At 33.7% G+C, this 20407-nt stretch overlaps 1 pseudogene; it reads left to right on the plus strand.

Annotated features, from left to right (window-relative positions):
* The first annotated feature begins 877 nt into the window (after positions 1-877).
* On the plus strand, positions 878-19796 carry LOC149253785 (uncharacterized; annotated as a pseudogene).
* The last annotated feature ends 611 nt before the right edge of the window (positions 19797-20407 follow it).

Genomic DNA, 20407 nt, shown 5'->3' on the forward strand with positions numbered 1-20407 from the left:
TGCAGATTAAACACTTCAAATTTATGTTTTTAAAAATCTCAAACAGGTTTTGATTAAAATTAACCAAGAAAAATGTTAAGGAAAAAAATATATTTAAATTTAAGTTTTTAAAACTCTATATCAGATTTTGATTAAAATTAACGATAAAAAATGTTGTGAATTTTTTTTGGAAAATAGATCAGATTTGAATTAAAATTAATCAGAATAATGTTGTGAAAAAAACTTTTAAACATAGGTTTTTAAAAATCTCAATCAGATTTTGATTAAAATTAATCAGAAAAAATGTTACAAAAAATCTTTAAAACCCTGACCAGATTTTGATTAAAATTAAAAAAAAAAAATATAATGAAAAAGAATAATTATTTCATCTATAAAATAAACTACACCATTACTATCATTTTATCTAATTATATATACATTCTATATACATTCTGTAAAATTATATACATTCGTCTCCATTATTGAAGACATAAGATTTACAGAAATCTAACAGAAATCTAATTTCACTAATGACCCGTGTCGTTTCAAACGCCCCTATGTTTTTGTTTATCTCCTGGGCATAAATATAACTAGCCACCTGCAAAATGCCTGTCAAGGAGCAAGAGCACCTTGTGACATTGTTTCTAAACATGACAAGGAGCATGAGCACTCGAATTTGTGTAGCAGTTTGCGAGTGTCTGCATGGCCTGAACCTGCATGTTAAGCGCCACGATGTAGTCTGCGGCCTCTTCTAACAAAACGGGCGTGTCCAGCCGCTGACCTCCTGGGACGACCAACCTCAGGCTTTGCATACGTGAAGCCACGATGGGTTCTTCTTCCTCGTACCAGGACGGCGCTCCCCTCAGCCGACTAACGGGCTCCTTGCTAGTAGTCAAAAATGAGACGGGAGGGTCGCCGTAGTCAAAAACGAGACGGCGCGGGCGGGCCTTCGTTGGTGGGTCCCGCGTATTTCACCGGAAACGCGAGGTCGCCCGACGGAGTTATGTATGCCATCCTATGCCATCCTGCCTAACGTGCACCACATACATAGCTGGCAAGGGCATTTATGACTCAATATATGGCTGGTTAGCCTTTGCCTTATATTTATATGGTATTTATAGATATCATTTGCATAGTAACTTTTCTAGATTGATTAATTCTTTGTTTTTTTTTTTATTATTTTAGAAGAATAATTTTGTTTGTACTATTAAAAAGTAATTAACCATCATTTGTATGAATAATTTTGTTCGTACTATGAAAAAGTAATTAACCATAATTAACCCTAATTTGTATGGTGTTATGACCTAAGAAAACAAACAGATTAAAAAAAATGTATATAATATTGTAAAATTATATAAATGAGTAATGAATTGATTGGATATTATCCAAATCTACAATTCGAATAATTTTAACTTATAAAATAATTTTAACATCTGAAGAACGTAGTAAAATAACGTAATAAAAATAAGGAGAAAAATCTAAAACTATACTGATCCAATCTCCGCACTGCCTGCTTGTAAGCCGCAGAAAAGCAATAGTCGGGAATTGGAACCTTCGACTTGATGAGACACTTTTTTGCACTAAAAGATCAAAACTGATTTTAAATTTATTGATTGTATATTTTTTAATTATTTAATCTTATCGAATTTTTAGTTCGCCACTTTTATATAAAGAATAACCTAATTTTGTATCATTTATTTCATTCCTTATAAACTTCAAATTTATTGAATATATAAATAAAACAATTGTAATTAATGAAAATATTTATATTTATAAACTATTTATAAATATCATTTGGAAAGCTGTTATTTTATTATTTTTTATTTTGTTAAATTAATTTATTTTTATTTTTAGATTAAAAAATAATTAATAAAATAGAACCTACCATAGTTTTGAAAGTTTTGAAGGACTAAACCTTATTTAAATTATTAATATTAATATTAATTATTATAAATATTTCTAATTTTGATAAAAATAATAATTTTATTGTATTAATTTATTTATATTTTTATTATTTTTACAGAATAATATTGTAGCTAGTCTGGACGAAGAAGTAATTAAGTCATTATCATTGTATTGCGGAACCATAATCTGCTTGCTGTGTTATGATCCCAAAATACGAAAATATATACATACATGTGATGCTGTAAAAGTATTATAAAATCGGTGATTAATTGATCAGGTTGGTGGTGTGTTGTGGATTTCAAAATATTTTCAAAATTTTAATTAAATAATTTTAATTTATATAAATAATATTAAAATAAATTAAAAATGTAAAAAAATGGAGTTGTTTATAGTGTTATTTTTTAGAAATTTTTCTGGTGGAATTTTCTGGTCTAATTTCTCTAAAATCTGACAAGAATTTATTGACATCACAAGTTTGATGGGCAAACCTGCACAATAACAGTGTTTTAGGGATTTTTCAGCATGCTGAATCCATATATAGAGTCAAAAAACTAGTTTAAATAACACAAATCAAGATTTCACCACAATTTTTTCCACAAAATGCCAACACCAGAAACTCCAAAAAAATACAATTCATCCAATCTCACCTACAACAACAGAAAAAAATAGTCGGAAATGAGAACCCTCCACTCAACGCAGATACGTAAGCAAAAGTTCAAAACAAATCTGTTTACTATTATCTTTTAGCTCCATTACCACCAAAGGAAAATGACATTATCATATGCTTGGAATCTTCAAAGAACTTTAGAGAATGGAAAAATTATTTTCACTTTTTTAAGGTCCACTATGCTAGAAATAACACTCAGAATTCTCAATTTTAACCTAAAAATTTCAACGATACACAAAAAAAAATTAATAATAGTATTTGAAGATGATTCATAACGCTCACTCACCATAAAAAAAGGCGTCCAGGGAGGAATTGCCAGGACTGGTTGGAATCAGGCAAACAAAATTAAAGTGTTTGAATCGTGTTTTTGATGGTGGAAATGGATTTAACACCATCAAAAAAAAATTTAGGACACCTAAAATTTTGAAATTTAACAACTATAATTTGGATTTACAAAAATCCTTGCAAGATTTTCTCTAAATATAACTAGAATTTCCATAACTTTCAAAACAACTCTTCCACCCCATTAAACTACACGCCATCAAATTGAGCATTCATGCACTACACACTCCATTGATCTCAAAATCTCGACACCGACACCGTCGACAGCTGTCCTATAAATTATGACATTGGACTGCTGACGTAGCATATGCTCGCATCATCGTCTGATAGCCATACGCGGTGTTCTAACTGCGACCGACTTTCAATCCCTGGTTAATTGCAAGGAAAAATAAGTAGGGGAGGTTAAAGTCGCTCATATCCACGATCCCGACTGGAAGAATAATGAAGTGGAGGTTGAAGAATTTGCAGCAATTTTATTGTTCAACGATGGGGCTCAGAATTTGAGATAATTTATGTTATCCATATTTCAATTTAGCATTAGTTTCCAGTCAAAACAGCTTTTAAATTGGTGTACCAGATGTTCTTGTTCATGAGGCAAGGAATTTATTTTTTCTTAATTATTTTTCTTTAATTATTTGATTAATATGCTAAAACTATTACAGGTAAGGGTTTTAAGATAATATTTAAGAAAATTTTGTAGTCAATTGTTTTAATTTAAGAAAAAAAAAATTGTATATTGTCTTAAATATTGCTTTTAAGGAGGTGTCTCAAAATTAGTATCTTAAATTTTTTTCTATAAAAACAATATAGAACACATATTGTTATTGTCTCTAACAAGACAAGAATGATTATCTCTAAATAAACAATTTCATTTCTCTCTCTAGAGACAATTTCATTTGTCTTTGTAGAAACACTTTCATTTTTGTCTCTCTAGACAATTACATTTTTGTCTTTTCACAATAGTTGAGATTAAAAACATATTTTCTCTATAGAGACTATATGTCCATAATTCCAACTATTGTCTCTCTAAAGACAACATGAAAAAATATTTAAAAAAAAATAAACAAAATAATTTTAAATGTTCTTTTAAGGTGGTTTCAACATTCAAAATTCCCAAATGGTGATTTTAATTACCTTAAATCTCTGTTTTTTAAGGATAACAAAAAAAAAAACCATTATTTTTAAATCTAACAGCAAAGTCATTTTAAATCTAAATGAAAAAACAATTATGGAAATCAACCTTGAAAATAATAAGGAAACACACTTATATTTGTTGAAAATACATTCATGTCATTTGAACATGCAGGATCCTCACTTGGAACTTCATTTTATGACATATTATGAGGCAAAAGAAAAATGTTCAAAATTTCTCCATCCTACAAGAGGGTTTACTCTCTAACATATAAATCCAAAGTTTGAATCACATTAGATGGTGGAAATCAAATTCATATCGAGTGGTTAGATCCACAATTTCGAAATTAAATTCATATCCAGTGGTTAATTCCACAATTTCAAGACCTTTGTATAATTGGAATTGGCTTCCTTGATAACAAAGAACTGTAAGAATGTATATACATTTGAATATACATTTGATTGGTAATCCTGTCTTGATGAAGGTTTTACAAAAGATGGAAAATTGACCCAGGTCCTCGCAATATGATATAGGCCAATTCTTAATCTATTGGTGACCTACAAAGTTATATTCTCCACTACTGGCCTTCACAATTCGAGTTGGCTCCATCTCTTGTTTGGAGCCCGAGAATTGTTGCAATTGGTATCCAAATTGGTGGTGATCTAGTTCCTAACGAAGCTTCATATCCAATGAATCTAATTCAGGTAATGAACTATTTTGATTGACTTCATAGCAAGTTGAAGTTGCAAAGAAGCCCCTATCACTAGCTTTTTTATGGGTAGTTAATCGTTTCTTGGAGGCACAACAAAGCACCCATCCTTCTTCGTGTTAAGAATAAAACTTCATGTTAAGAATAAAATAATAAATTCTTGTAAGGAAAGTTTTATACCATTTCTCAACCATATCCAAGAGAGATACTTACTGAAATAAAATAAAATAAATGTAGTGATGTAGTGCGTACCTGAAATAGAAATGTGTGAACTCTTAGTATTTCTTCATTATCACTTTTTTTGCCTTGCTTGATTCCCTAGAGCACTTGCAAATGCAATAGTAGAGTCATTTCCAGGCTACCATGGCAATATTAGTTTTGAGATATATGTTGGGTAAGTGTCATATCTGTTCACAGTAAAGCCTATTTAATCTTATATACAGTCCATGTTCAAAAATTGAAATTAGCATACCAACATAGCAGATTCTAGGTTGATATGAATATGATAAATAAACAATCAGTTGTGTATTTATGTGAAGATTAAGAAGAGAACCAAAGAGTTGATAAATCTCCACTTTTAATAGCAGAATGCATGTTAATATGAAAAAAAGAAAGAGAGAGAAAAAGATAAAAGACACATATCTCTATTTACATCCAAAAAGCAGTGATTTACATTGATATGAACACACTGAAGTTTGACATATGTTTGAAAAGAGTTTAATATCTATGGACATTTGATAAAATTCTGTAACAATTGAAGCTAAAAAAATGACTATTGGAGTCAAAATTGTTGTATGAAGTAAAGAAGAGCTAAATTTTTTATATGGAGTGGTTAAAGATGTGATTCTTCAATGCTTTCTTCATGCAGGTATGTGACAGTTAGTGAGGTTACTGGAAGAGAACTTTTCTACTATTTTTTGAAGTCAGAAAGAGATCCAAAAAATGATCCACTTCTTCTTTGGCTTACAAGAGGTCTGAGTTGCACGAGTTTCACTGGATTTGTCTATGAGATTGGTTAGCTATGAGAACTCTTGCTCTTATTGTCTGTTTCAATGCTCAAAATCACTATTTACTGAATGAATTTTGATATTGTATACATTTAGTTTTGAAATTGAGTAATCTGGGAAATGGCCATGTGAACTGCTTGTTGAAATGGCCATGTGTAAGTTCATTTTTGGCCATGTTATTGTAATTGGCACCCAAAAACCAAGTCAAATTCTATTATAGTTAGGTTTACACAATAGTAAGATATCATTGTATTTTCTTGTTTGACTGGATTTGCCTATGAGATTGGTTAGCTATGGGAAATTTTGCTCTTATTGTTTGTTTCAATGCTCAAAATTGCTATTACATGAATGAATTTTGCTCTTAAGTTGTTTTTCCAGCTATTTGTCATTTGAAGACAACAGTGAAATATTTATTTCAACTTATCTCTAGCAACGTAAAATAGAAAACATCTTCACATTACCTGTGGGCCAATTGTCCAAAATCATCTTCAACCTCATCTTCCTCATAAGGGGCACTAGAAGATGGTGTTTGAGAGCTGGAAATCACAAGTTGTTGTGGTAAAGGAGACCCTGAGGCTGTAGCATCATGTTTTGCAAGCACGCTTTGTAATTCATCATTTAATAAAAGACCTTGCCGAAGAAGCTCGTCATCTGTATGGTCATAATCAATAATATATTGTCAATAAATCAAATTAAAATTTCACAGAAACAAACTTAAAGAACTCAAAAAACTTCTTACAATGTCTCAAGACCCATATGTTTTTAAGCCTGCCTCTTAATAGCATTTCCATGTACTACAATGATTTTAATAACTAAATGAAAAATATATAATACTCATTTCATGGACTTGAATGTAAAGAGAAGAAAACAAAAAAATAAGGCATTCGGAATAAGATTAGCTTTTGCAAGAAGTTGAGATTGATATCAAACAAATATTTCAATGGGTGTGCCATAAAAAATAGTACTCATGACATGAACATGGACCTAAATCCACTTTAAAATACAAAGGCCATTAAAGCACGTGGGTGAGAAAGGCAGGCTTTGAAAGAAAAATCCTAGGCAAGAAATCAATAAATCTTACCAAAAGTAGGATGTTGCTGAATTGGAAACATTATCATGAAGAAGAGAATTAAATACCCGTGGAGGAGATCAACAAGAGGTTGTTGATTCTCTAGTAATTTACAATTTCGATCAGGGGAGAACTGGAGGCAGTTCACATTTGGGAGAATAGTGTATTTTGGTGTTAGTTTCAGGACAACCAACTTTCTTCATGTCTCTAGTTTGGTTAGGATAATTTTCTATTATTTCCATTAAATATTGTAGATTAATGTTATGATGCCTGTAATGTTAGATGACTCGTTGTAGTTTCACATGCATATGTCGGATTGTATTTACTGAAAAATAATAGGTTGCGTATGATTATATGATTAACATTGATTATACTTGTTTTAAATGCATATGATGGATATGTATACACTGAAAAATAATATGTCGTGCGTTATGATATGAATAATATTGAGTATATTTGTTGTAGTTTTCAAATGCACATGATGAACATAGATGTAATTACTGAAAATAAATATGTTGTGCATCATAAATGATTAATAATTGTACACAACTATGAAGTTTATTTAGTTGCAATAGGGTAACCTATTTGATACAATTATATGCAACATGACAATAAATTAACACACTGCTCCAGAAGGCAGAAAATTGTAATAGACTCCATAGTAGAGGGGAGGTTGCACGAAATCACTATAAAAAGGGCATGCAGAATAATATAGAAGGTAAATCATATGGAATATAATCACTTATTCAGGAATAATCTATACAATCCAATAAAAAAGGAGATGTAGAGAGTTATGCGTGTAGAGCTAAACATCAAAATCATAATGCATCGCTATATCTAGTTAACTTTGGCAAGTATACTACTCACTCATCCACTAGCAGAAAAAAAAAATAAAAAAAAATGGTAACAATATACTTTCGTTTCAAATCTTAAACTAGAACTGGTAAAATCGGCAGGTTGGGTCGAGGTAGACAACCCTCAACTACCACAAGGGCCATAGTCATATGTATGAATGCTTTATACATAGGGGACAAATGTATGAGAATCTTATCATCTAAATATATAAAGGATTATGGATCACTATAAAAAAAAAATGTACTTATAAACGAAAATGTTACTGGAAGTTAGGAATGACCGTATTATAAATGTTGTTATTATGAGTAGAAAAGAATTAAATCAAGTTTTTTGATAAAATAGTCCACGAAACTAACATGAACTATTTGCTAGCAGCAAAGTACAAACTGTCATGGTTTAACATTTAAGTTTAGATGTGGAAAGTATGTAAATGATAGCTGAACTTGTCTGCAACATCAAATAGCTACCCTTATCAAATAGGCACCCTGCTATAGAGTTTGTGATAATGGGATATCGTGTGGCTATCCTGTTACCTATCGCTCAAGAGCGAAAGGTTACACATTTAAAACTAGCTTCATGGAAAACTAAAGTAAAGAGATATCTGTGACTAAACTTAGTATGGAACAAAACATGCACAGTGTATTAACTAACTGAGGTAGTATACAACAAAGAAAATAACCAACAATCCATTGACAAAAGCCTAATACATTGTATTATCATATCTAAGAAGGCGAAGGACCATTATAACATGTGAAATAATGCAGTAACAATAGTAAAAATAAAGTACACACGTAAATTAACACTCGAAGGGAAAATCTATTCCATTAACATTTGCTATTCAGAACTACATCAATAAGGAAGGAAAAGTAGCAAAAGTACATATACAGGGATCAAATCTACAATAATAAAGTAGAGTGTATTAAAATTGAAAGGACAAATGAGACTGTAATGACACCAACAAATAAAATAAGTTACATGTACACTTATTGATACTGAAAACTGTTACCCAAATGGGGTTCTCATAAGTCAAGTGCTAGTAGACCATAATGGCCATATATTTAGAAAAAAATAGTATCATTATATTATAGCATAATAGTATCCAACATACATTTGGTCGAGGCCTCACATATACAATAACAAAAGGAAAAAAAAAACTCATCATATATGAGAACTCTAGATAGGGGATCTCTCTATTCGAATGGAACTGAGTTAGCACAGGCATCCCTGAAGGCATGACTCACTACACTGGAGGTCTAACTCCATCACCAAATATACTGGAGATGGGGTTGGTCATAAAGACCAAATGCCCAAAAACAAACACAGTTTGAGCCTCGGGGTCCAACCTGTAAGACCGACCATGCATGAGAATAAAACCAGGAAGGATGAAAGAGGCACCATTCAGTTGCAACAAGAAATTCATACATTTCAATAAACCCTCACCTAAGATAATTAGAAAAAGAAACATTATCGACCCCACTGATGGGTTCCAAGGATTTCAAAAGTCAACCCCCGTGAACCCAACCATCCATAAACCACATCCATTCAGGGTATTCAATTCACTAGTAATAAACTAGTAAAAATGTTACAGAGGAAGGTGTCCTTTCTTTAAACAAGGGATTCCTCGAATCGTACCTGCAACTAGTAGGTGTTCCAAAAAGGGAAAGGGTGCCTGAGTCCAGGGAAATGGCAAGTCCAATCCTCTTCCAAAATTGGCATTCCTGCAACAATGTCGAAACTGACACAATCATTAAATTAGCAACATAGTTATAACTTGTAAATCAAGAGTAATAGTAACACAATATTAAAAGTAGGATCTAACCTCCAACTTGAGGATTTTGGTGAATAAGTAATGGAGGCATCGATGCACTAGATTCATAGAGGATAGAACCAGCACGGTGACACCTGAAGTCTCTTCCCAACTTGGAGTAGAAAAAAAAGGGAAAACCCCAAACAAAATGAAACCAAATCATAGGCGCCAACAGCAAAAGTGAAAAACGATGAAGAACAGCCAGACAGGGATCCATACCTGGGTGATAGGGAAAAATATGTCAATGGTATCCCCATCAACAGGATTAGACGTGTGGGAGAATGTGTAAATGACACAGAGCATCACAGGGAATGAAACCCCAAACTCAACAATGAGTTTTGAAAGTTAGGATTAACTGAACAAGATAAGATGCAAACAAATCTAAGTCATTGATTATGAAACACCCATTCCAAATGTCCCTGCATTTCTGTTGAAAGATTCCATGCACACCCATGTGGGCCAGTGCACTAGATATTGGCACACGTAGCTGAAGGGGTACACACTGGTAGGTGGAAAGTCATGCAGCCATGAAGTGACAGACAACACCATGAAACCAACATTAATGAGGAATGAATAACATGTTGTGATTATGTTACCACAGAGTAAGATTGAATGGGATATGGTGATACTAAATAGAATACATGAATCACCTTAGGATTGAAGTATTACCGTAGTTATTTCCTTGATATATATAAGTAATCTTAGGACATCAAGTTTATATTACTATGAACATAATGAACTGCAAATGCTTATATTAATAATTAAACACAAATATTTATATGACTAATGAAATATTATGAAAAAAAATTTGTTTGAGAGGCTAGGTTCGTTACAAGCTGAGACACCATGGTTGTTGCTTGGCACAAATGATCAATTCATAAGCCTCTAAAAATCCATGGTGCATTCTTTCAAACATTTTTGGATGGGCCCCAGGATCTTGAGCTCATACAAACTAATAATTGATATTGTGGGAAATTAGAAATTGAGATATCCTTTCCCTACGAAACCAATGTAAAATGTATATGATTCCTGCTATTTAGAGTCATATTAATCCTAAAATTAACTATCTTAGTATGTCGCTGCAAGACTGCTTCAGTGTAATATATATGTGTTTGATTGAATTTTCCTTGGGGTTTGAGATAACAATTTAAAATCAAATTCCCCTAAAATATTAATATTTCAAGCTGTAGAAAGATTTAGATCTTCTATGCTAGAGAATTGGATCAGTGCCAATGAATAGGACACAAGCATAATACACAACACGTTATACCCAAAAACCTCAGGTTAAATGAACACACTTCACAATACACAACAAAAGAACCACGGGTTAAACTAACACATAGAAAATTAAACCCAAAAACAGGGCTATGAGAAGTCATGCAAAAAGTCAGTGAGGCTTGAAATGAAATGTGGATAAACTAGTTAAGTTAGAGCTAGAGACATGTGTGGATAGACATATTGAAGAAATGAAGGAAACATTGAATCTAATTGAAATGGTGGACACATCAAGTTGAAATTATTGTGGAGGAATCAGAGCCTTAAATCCAATAAAAATGGCTAAAGCACCATTTTTAAATTAATCAAACATGGTGTAAAGATACAGGGCCATAATGTAGGGATTTGTCGTAATGATTTGAACAACATAAATTTCGACGACCTATTTGTTTCTTCCATTCATTTCTCAACAATGTCGACAACCTCTTTCCTTCTTTCATTCATTAGCCTTTCATTCATTAATGGTAAAGAGTGTTAAATAATATACAATGCACAAAAAAATATGAAGTAATGAAATGGAATTATTTCTAGAACAAAGCATAGATGAACATAAACATTGAAATTCTGAAATTAAATACAATTTAACTCGCCATATCTAAGAAATAATTCATCTCCATGAACCAAAAACTACTATACCGAAAATCCACAAACTAAACAAATACACAACAGATTAAAACCAAACACAAGACTATGAGAAATCATGCAAAAAGCCAGGGATGCTTGGCATGGCAATAAACTGGTTAAGCTAGAGATGTGCACAGGCGGATTGAAGAAATGAAGGGAAAATTAATTTAATAGAAACAGTGAACACATTAGTTTGAAATGATTGAGGGAGCAGGGCCTTAAATAATTATTGACCAGTCAAATGAGCAAATGGCTCTCATGCAACATCCTCTAGTTACACATGAGGCACATTGGGACTCCCAAAGGTGGATGGTTCTTCTAAATATTCTCCAATGGTCATGTGTGAGTCCTCCAAGGCAATAGCCACTCCCTTGATCTATGTTAATGACTACATGAAGGAAAAGAAGGTTGAAAACAACTACCATGATCCAAGGAAATGCTCCAATGGTCATGAAATAATGGCATGTTCCTTCGAATGTGTGAAATGCTTGAGGGATCCATAAGGGGTGAAGTGGCATCTTTTTCAGGGGATTTCTCTAGATTAGTCTCAATGATGCCAAGAAGAAGCGACCCAAAGGTGGGGAAATCTAATACGGATGAGGAGAGGCATCTCCTCCAACTAAACCAAGATAAATTTCACATCATTTTCAAGAGAGGAAATTATTTACATTTGAAACACTAATGAATTAATAACCAAACAATAAACATACAAAGTTGAAAGAGTCTGAAAGAGTGAAAGGTACATAAGACTAGTTACATCAAATTGCAAGGAAAATACCTCTGGAAAATAAACCCTTTGTTGTGTTCCTTGATACATCTAGCTCAGCTTCCAGTGCCTTTTCTCTGTCCCTTTCTACTAGCTCAAATGCTTCTCTAGGTTGCTTAATTTGATTAAACCAAGCACAAACTTTAACTGCAAAATCACAATGGACGCCCCTGCATACAAAAAATAAAAAAATCTGGACACAAACTGTTTTTCGGGCTCTACACAAAAAAATTTCATCTGTTTCAACGCACTTGTTTCCATTTTCAGCCATCTTGTTTCTATTTTCAGTCGTTTTAGCTGACCTGATTCCTATTGTTTCCCATTGTTTCCCACTTAGCCAACACCCCTATGTACTTCGCTCCATAAAATAGTTACATTCTCATCTCGATCTCATTGTTCCTATGAGTTAGGGTCTCACTAGATCTATCTCCCTATCTTCGTTAACATGGGCAGCAGACCAGCAGCTTCTACTCCCTCCTATCCCTCTTATTTGTTGGTTTCCTTGCCCCTTTGTTGTTGGATCAATTGTAATGGCCCAATTAAACTTCTTTATCCACACCCAGATCTTCTGTTCGAGATCTAATTGGATATGGAAAGGGAAAATATGCTAGCAATGGCTAATAAAATGGAAAAGCATCTCAATCTCACCCTTAATAAACTAGGTAGAAAACTGCCTGCTTTGTCTCTATCCCTTCATGCTCCTACCTAAGAATCTTTTGCCCATTCTTCCCAGGGATATTCCCAAGCATTAGATTCATGGAATAGGCATGAGATGCACCAAGTACACTTTAGTTTTCCAAATCAATTGGGTGGAGTTGGTGAGTGCATGGGAATTTGGATGGGCACATGGACAAGACTTTGAGAAATTAAGGGATGTTTGGATGATGGAGGGGTGTTGTATGCCATAATAAAAGGAGATCGGTGATATTTCACCACATTAGGCACAAGCAAGAAAAAGAGGATTTGACCAAGATTTTAATTGGATGCACATGAGGATGTTCAATCAATTGAGATGGAACACACATAAAGAAGGAGACATTGACTTGAACCATCACACTCAAATTTGGGGTGTCCAATTTATGCATAAGAAAGAGGTGGATAATTCATCATAGACGACATGAAATGATGTGACCATTTTGTGCAGTGAGCCAAACCCTATATATAGCATGATGCAACAAGAGGAAAAGATAAGGAAGAAACACAACATACTTACATGTGCCACATAGCAGTGCACACCATAGGTTGTAGGAAGGTGATGAAGGGTTGCATGAAGATTTCTCTCAGAGTATTGTCCAAGAGCTGCACCATAGGTCTAGTGAAATCTATTTACTTTGGTACAAGGGAGGCATGCGCTGTCGAAGTCATGTAAATGGGTGTATGTATATCAGAGGTGTCTTGAATAGATATTATGGCATGCTTGTGGTTGAGTGTCCTTCCATATGTTATGATTGTAAATTTTGGGATGGGTTGTCACCCAAATATATTTTATATAATTGTAATTTGTTCTATTATAATTTTTGGGATTATGCATTAGAAATGGTTGTTGTCACATAAGTGTAGGAAAATCATTGTGTCTAGAATTGTGTAATGTGCATGTTTGGAACGCTTGGTTAAAAATTGTGAATGCATATGACTTACATGTTTAAAGCCAAATATTAATAAGAAGTTAGAGAGGCATATCCTAGGCTAAGTATGCTCAATTTTGGCACACCTTCTCTGGGTTGTACAAAGAACAAAATGAAAGGTAGGAAAGGAAATGGAACACATAGAGAGAAATTTAGTATAGAGAGCAATAATATTGTAAAAACCATATTACTATGATAAATAAAATAACATAATGTTATAGAACACTAACTAGCTAGGATAGTGGTATCCTATATCTAAAGAGAGAGATGCAGGTTATGATTATTTCCAAAACTTGTTACTAGGGGAAAAAAGAATGCCCTTTAACATAAAGAATAAAACCTAAATTTTCAATACCATAACCTACAATATTAAGCACTAAAATGTTTGAGGGCCTTGAGATGGTTATCTAGTGCACCAACTTCCTAGGGGTGTAGGGTTCACATACGATATCTATTTTAGGCTCATAGTAGCTCATTGGAAAGAACTATATAAGGATTACAACTTTTAGCTATGACTATGTAATGTCATGGAAACACCCATGCCCCTAAATGACCAAAAAAATATTTTTTAGTGCCTCAAAATGGCCTCAAAACTTTAGGACTAGAAAAACCATGAAAAAAATGCTATGATAAAGAACCATAGGTGACGTGGTAGATGACATATTTAAGGGATCAAGTAGGGACACTGGCATCATTAGGGGATTTTGAGCATTAGGTATGGGTCTCGGGTTGGGCGTGTTTAAGAGAGGAAACCCATGCTTAGGTAGTAAAGAAATATTCAAGTATATAGGGTCAACATGTTAAACACCAAAAAAAATCTTACCAAGGTATCTTTGGCCTCTAAATGGGGTTAATTAACATTATGAGTTTTTGACCATTAATTACTAGGTGTCGAAACTTGTATGTGGTAATGGAACAAACTTAAGTATTGGGCTATCAAAGAAGATTTTAGGCTTCTAGGGTAAAGAATGACACCTTGAACCACTACAAAATGTCTATTTTGGAATCAGACTTCCCAAATTTTAATTTAATTATCAACAATTAATAAGTGGATGGTAGAGATTTAAACTCGATAAAATATGCTAGAATATTCTTTGTAGTAGTCATAAATCAAAGATTGTGATTATCTCCCAAATTTTAATTTAATTATCAACAATTAATAAGTGGATGGTAGAGATTTAAACTCGATAAAATATGCTAGAATATTCTTTGTAGTACCCATAAATGAAAGATTATGATTATCTCAAAAAAAGTAATGCCCTTTCTATCATTTATTTATTTGATTGTGCTATATTTAATCATTTTAATCATATATAATATATAAACCATTTTATCACAAAATTCAGACAATAATACAAATTGGTGCCAAAATAAATTTTTCAAATTTCATTTTTTAATAATTAAAATTATTTCTTTTCACAATAATATTTTTATATATACAAAATTTTATAAAAAATGATTATTTAATTAATACTATTTTTTATTATAAATCTATTTTTATATAACATTTATAAATTATTTCAATATTACACATTATAAAATATAAAATATATTCCTATCTTACTTCATCCCCTCACGTCAAGACAACGTTGTCAGATTACATTACAACAATAATGAATCTCTTATTTCTAACCTTGGGTACAATGCAATCATTTCAGCCTTGAGATTATTTTGCTAATTTTGTTGCAATAAAAGCATAGGGTAAATGGACTCAAGATAATCTACCACCTTTGGTAACCAATTAGGCAACTAGCCAAAGGATTCTAGCAGCCATCAATCTAGAGATAGGGATCCTTTCCCTGGCAGCTTTGGATCATAAGTGGACAGGTTACATAGAAAAATGAAAAAGTCAAACAATGATTTATATTTTGAAAGGATTATCGATAAAGCTAATGATAAAGAGTTAAAGGACCATAAACTAAACTCATTAATATAGAAGGAGGGTCAGTAATATAGCACTCGAGGTGTTGGGCTCCATAACTGCTCCTCTAGTTCGTAAACCCTTGAGCTCAACAACTGCCTCTCTCACAACTACCTTTGTCCATCAAGGTGTTGCTCATTAGGCCCTAACTTGGACACTATCACGCTCTCCTCCAGCAGACCATAAGTGCCCAATCTTGTCCACACTTGGTCCACTCTCACGCTGCCCTCCAATAAACCATGAGTGACCAAGTCCATGATGTAGCATCTGCACCTAGCTAGGGCATCCCCACACCTAGGATACCCTTACACACGGTTGCCAACAAACTTCACCAATCTTCCCTTTGCTTCTGCAATAGAGGAGCTATTGCACAAATCTGGGCACCAATCATGTCCTCACCTAGGACATCTATCCAACTTTCATCAAGGAAACATCTGCAACTCTCCTTGCTACTATCCTCTTGCCTCTCATTTGATGTGCTTGTTGTCACCTTGGCTACTTGGTAGGCTTCCCAACAGTCCACGTGGGCTCCTCCAAATAGCTCCTAGGGTCTCCTACAACTTCCCATCAAACTGATCCAAGCACTGGTCAAAGTCTTTGACCCAAAATCCCCCAAAAACATTGTTGTAATAATGTTTGCACCTTGTTGTTTGTGACACCTAGTTAGGGCACTTTCTATAGCCCTAAATCCTCCCAACAATCATCAAACAGGCCCTTAAATGGCTGTGACACACCTTAAGAGGACTCCTCCTCAACCACATTGCTTCTTTAGGGCATATGTCAACCCTTGACAACCCTTAAACAAGCCCAGTTGTGTGCTATGGCCTACATCCTAACACAACAACCCTCCAACAATGAGACAGTCCTCAAAATGGTGCCCAAACACACTCCAAAAAACAACATTATTTCCCACAAGGAACTCGGCCTAATAGCTAACCTCCTTGGCCCTTATCACGAAAAACTCAGACCCCTGTTCCAACCCAAAAACAATCCTCGGCCTCCCTGTGGTGTGCCTCTCTTGCTACGACTATGGCTTGACCTCTTTCATGTTGTCTAGGCCTCTTCTTGCATCCCAATTTCAGAGCTCCTTTTCCTTGAGAAGATGTTGCACAATGGATGATATAAAACACATCAAATCACCCTCTATTTATATCCAAATGAGGGGCTCCATAAATTAGTGAAGAGACACATCTATTGGACAAATTTTACTTCAAGCCTACATGACTTGAAAACCAATAATTACTTGTCAACTTCAAAAATTCATTTCTCCTCAATGACAATGCATTAGAATCATCTTGACGAGCACTATCATCCTTATCCATCACATGTCGAAAACTCATCATGGTTTTGGCCCAAACATCGATGGGTGGAAAACCCCATACTTGGGTTCCAAGCCCCCAAGCCTATTTGTGGTGCTTTGATCTCCAACACTCAAACACTAGGGCTTGGAGTACCTCCCAAGCTACACAAAAATCAACATCGCATACTTCGAAATGAAATTTCTACTGATCATGGTTTTGGACGTCATATTCCCTCGATTGTTTGTAATTTATCTGAGATGCACTGACCAAAGCTCAGATGCAGATGTTAGGTAGCTTGGACGAGTCTTAAATCCCACTGGCACTAGTGCTAACCACAACTCCATTGTCAAAGATAAAATTAGTTGCCTTGGAGTTGAATTTGGGTTTTCAAGCTAAAGCATTTAGAGTTGAAGTTGGGTTGTCAAGCTAAAGCAGAGGAGAGGTTGTGCACCTTACTAAGAAGTCTAGAGCTACAACTAAATCTGAAGGTAGTCATTTATTTTTCTTAGGAGAAGAATAAGAATACTAACAAGTGTCTCGTTCCTTATACAACACACCAACATGCACACATCCATCTAGCCCTCTTCCTTGTTTCCATGGTTATAGGTATCATTTAATGTTTATAAACTAATGTTAGCATTAGTTTCAAATCTTAGAAATATGAATCAAAAAATGCATGGAATAGAGATATTATATGAATAATATCAATGATATGGTTTGTCTTCCTTGGGAAGAGGCCAAATAAGACCATCAAATATCTTATTGGTCCTCAAAGTTAAATTGATAAATTTATAGGTTGAGAACAATGGTCATTTTATGAACATGGTAAAGTTCATAAAAAATTTGGATTAATATTCACAATTACTAATTCTAGCTAGTACAATCGGTTCTATAGTCCCATGTCATAGATGACAAGGACTAATAAGAAAAATACTCCCATCTTCATGTCTCATAGATTAAAGTCCAAACTCTAAAGAGAGACTATGAACTATAATGAATTAACAAACTCTCAATGAATTTCTTGCTCTATTGAAATATTTTGAATTTTGTAATTACTTATATATATGGTTGATGTTATTTCTTGTCTAGAGGTAGTGTGTTTTGAGTGCACTCTAAAGATGTTATTTAAAAAAAAAAAAATCTCTAGTGTTCTTGAGGGTTTTCGAGGAATCCCTAGTGAGGGATGTTACATGCAGAAACTCTTTAACACTTTCTCTATCCCACTTGCATAATTTGTTGCTATGTTTCAACATGCTTTGTTTGTTTTATGTTGTGGAAAATCTAATAGATCCTTTTCAATAGCCTGTTCAACATAAGTGTGGATGCAACCTCAACCATGAGTGAGAATGATGAGTCACAAAGATAGGGTCAATTTTGAGACTCTCCTTCGAAGGATCTAGCTTTGGCCATATGGCATTTACTGGGCTTCACTCATCATCTTTGAACACTGTTATTCTCCCGTCATGGGGTTTAAGCACATAACCATTGAATGTAGTCAGTAAAGTTTCTTTAATTAATTATCACATCAATAGCTTGGAAAATAGATTTTTGGGGCTCTGCACAGTGAGTCTAGTAGGGAAAATAGTTTTTCAAGGCTTTGCATGGTGAGTCCACTCCAAGGGTTCCTCCGATGTGGAGAAGGTAAGGCCATGGGTCTTTGTCAAATCTCCAATAAATTGAGAGACTCCCAAAACTCCATCCTTGTGCAAATATTGGCTGAACAAATGTGGGACCAATAATGCCTATTGCTATAAACCCTCCTTACCCAAAAATAACATGCTTAACACCAACTAAAACTATGTTTTTTTTAGTATTCTTGTGCATCAATTCATATTTAGCTTCATGGAAGGTCTTCAATGTTCATTGAGGAAAGAGCTATAGATTGTGATGGATCAACTACTTGAGAGTTGATATCAAGTGAGGTAGTTTTAGTCCAAATGAATAAAATATTATCATTCATCTTCATACCATTTTTAGAAACAGGTTGGTTTAAGTTTCATCGATTTATTAGTTCTTGGTGGTGCATTAAAGGATTTACATTAAGATATATTTTAATGGATTAAATATGTGCAGGTGGGCATACATAGCATTCCATCCACCTATAAGAATAGATAATGATATTTAAATTGTTAGAACTCTTTTATAAAGAAAGAGTTTGTTAAGGGTGAGATAATCTCAAAGAATGTTGAGGTTTCCAAAGTACATATTAATTCTCTATAGTTCTTGTTCGAAAAATCTACATCTCTTAGCAATGAGAGTAAGCTGCTAAAAATGCAAGAAATTTAGCCATCTCTAGAAACAAAAAATGTGAGAACCATAATTTGCAATATATATTACAATGGCACAATGATCTACAAGTTCAAGGACTCCCAATTTCAAATACATTCCAAGGCTACAACAACTTGAAACCAATCGAAGACTCCTTTTGTTATAATCCAAATTCAGAAAAAAAAAAACGTAATGGACTTACACTACATCATCCATGAATGAGAGTGACTACATGAGATCCCTGAATATGGCGTTGTTAATTTATTCTCATCATGAAACATTGGATCCTATTGATCATGCTAACATAGCTAGATTTTGGGAATCTGGTTCCAACTATAATGGGGTTGTTTTAGGATATTTCAAGTGCTTATACAATGGTGAACAATATAACCATGGCACTAAAAATAGTTGCAGCTATTTGCCTCCACTTTATGATGCCAGTGAAGAATCTGCAACCATTGATTTAAAAGATAGTGACAACAATTCACTAAGATATCTGGAGAAAAACCAAAAAATTGAGATCAATATAGCCCAAGAAACATGAACATAAAATGTGAACAAAGTAATTTAATATGCAAGAAGTGGAAACAATGATATAACCAATAAATTGAAGATAATAAGCCAAACACTAGGAACAGAGCATTTGTCAACATATAAATTTTTGCACTACCTCATTGTCCACTCTAGGAAAGGTCTTTCTTGAAGATATAGAAGCTTCATTTACATCAAAATATGCCTGCCAAATCATGAATACATTTATATAGACTTACAAATTTTAATCAAATGATCTAGAATATAAAACATCAGTATGAAAACAATGATCAAATGGGAAAAGGGGTAGATTTTAAATGTGTGTAAGAACCAACTCTTGAGTTCAAAAACCTAGATTGTAGTTATACCCTCATCCAAGGTCTTCATGCATAGCTCACTAAAGGTGTATCAAGAGGCTATTAGTCTCTTGGCTATAGAATTGGATTGTTTTTATTTGTAACTTAGAGAAATGGAAAAGATGTGGAGACAAGTTTTGTTCTTCTTCTTTCAGTCGGGCATGAAAAATGAATAAAGAACATAGTATCAAACCCTTGGAAAAGGAAAGTTGAGAACAACAAATACTATTAAAAAACAAAGAATATAATGAGTTGAAGGGCTAAAGAA

This window comes from Pinus tabuliformis, chromosome 7, assembly GCF_031772625.1.
Source record: "Pinus tabuliformis cultivar Carrire ecotype Pingquan chromosome 7, CPIR1, whole genome shotgun sequence".
Lineage (NCBI taxonomy): Eukaryota > Viridiplantae > Streptophyta > Pinopsida > Pinales > Pinaceae > Pinus > Pinus tabuliformis.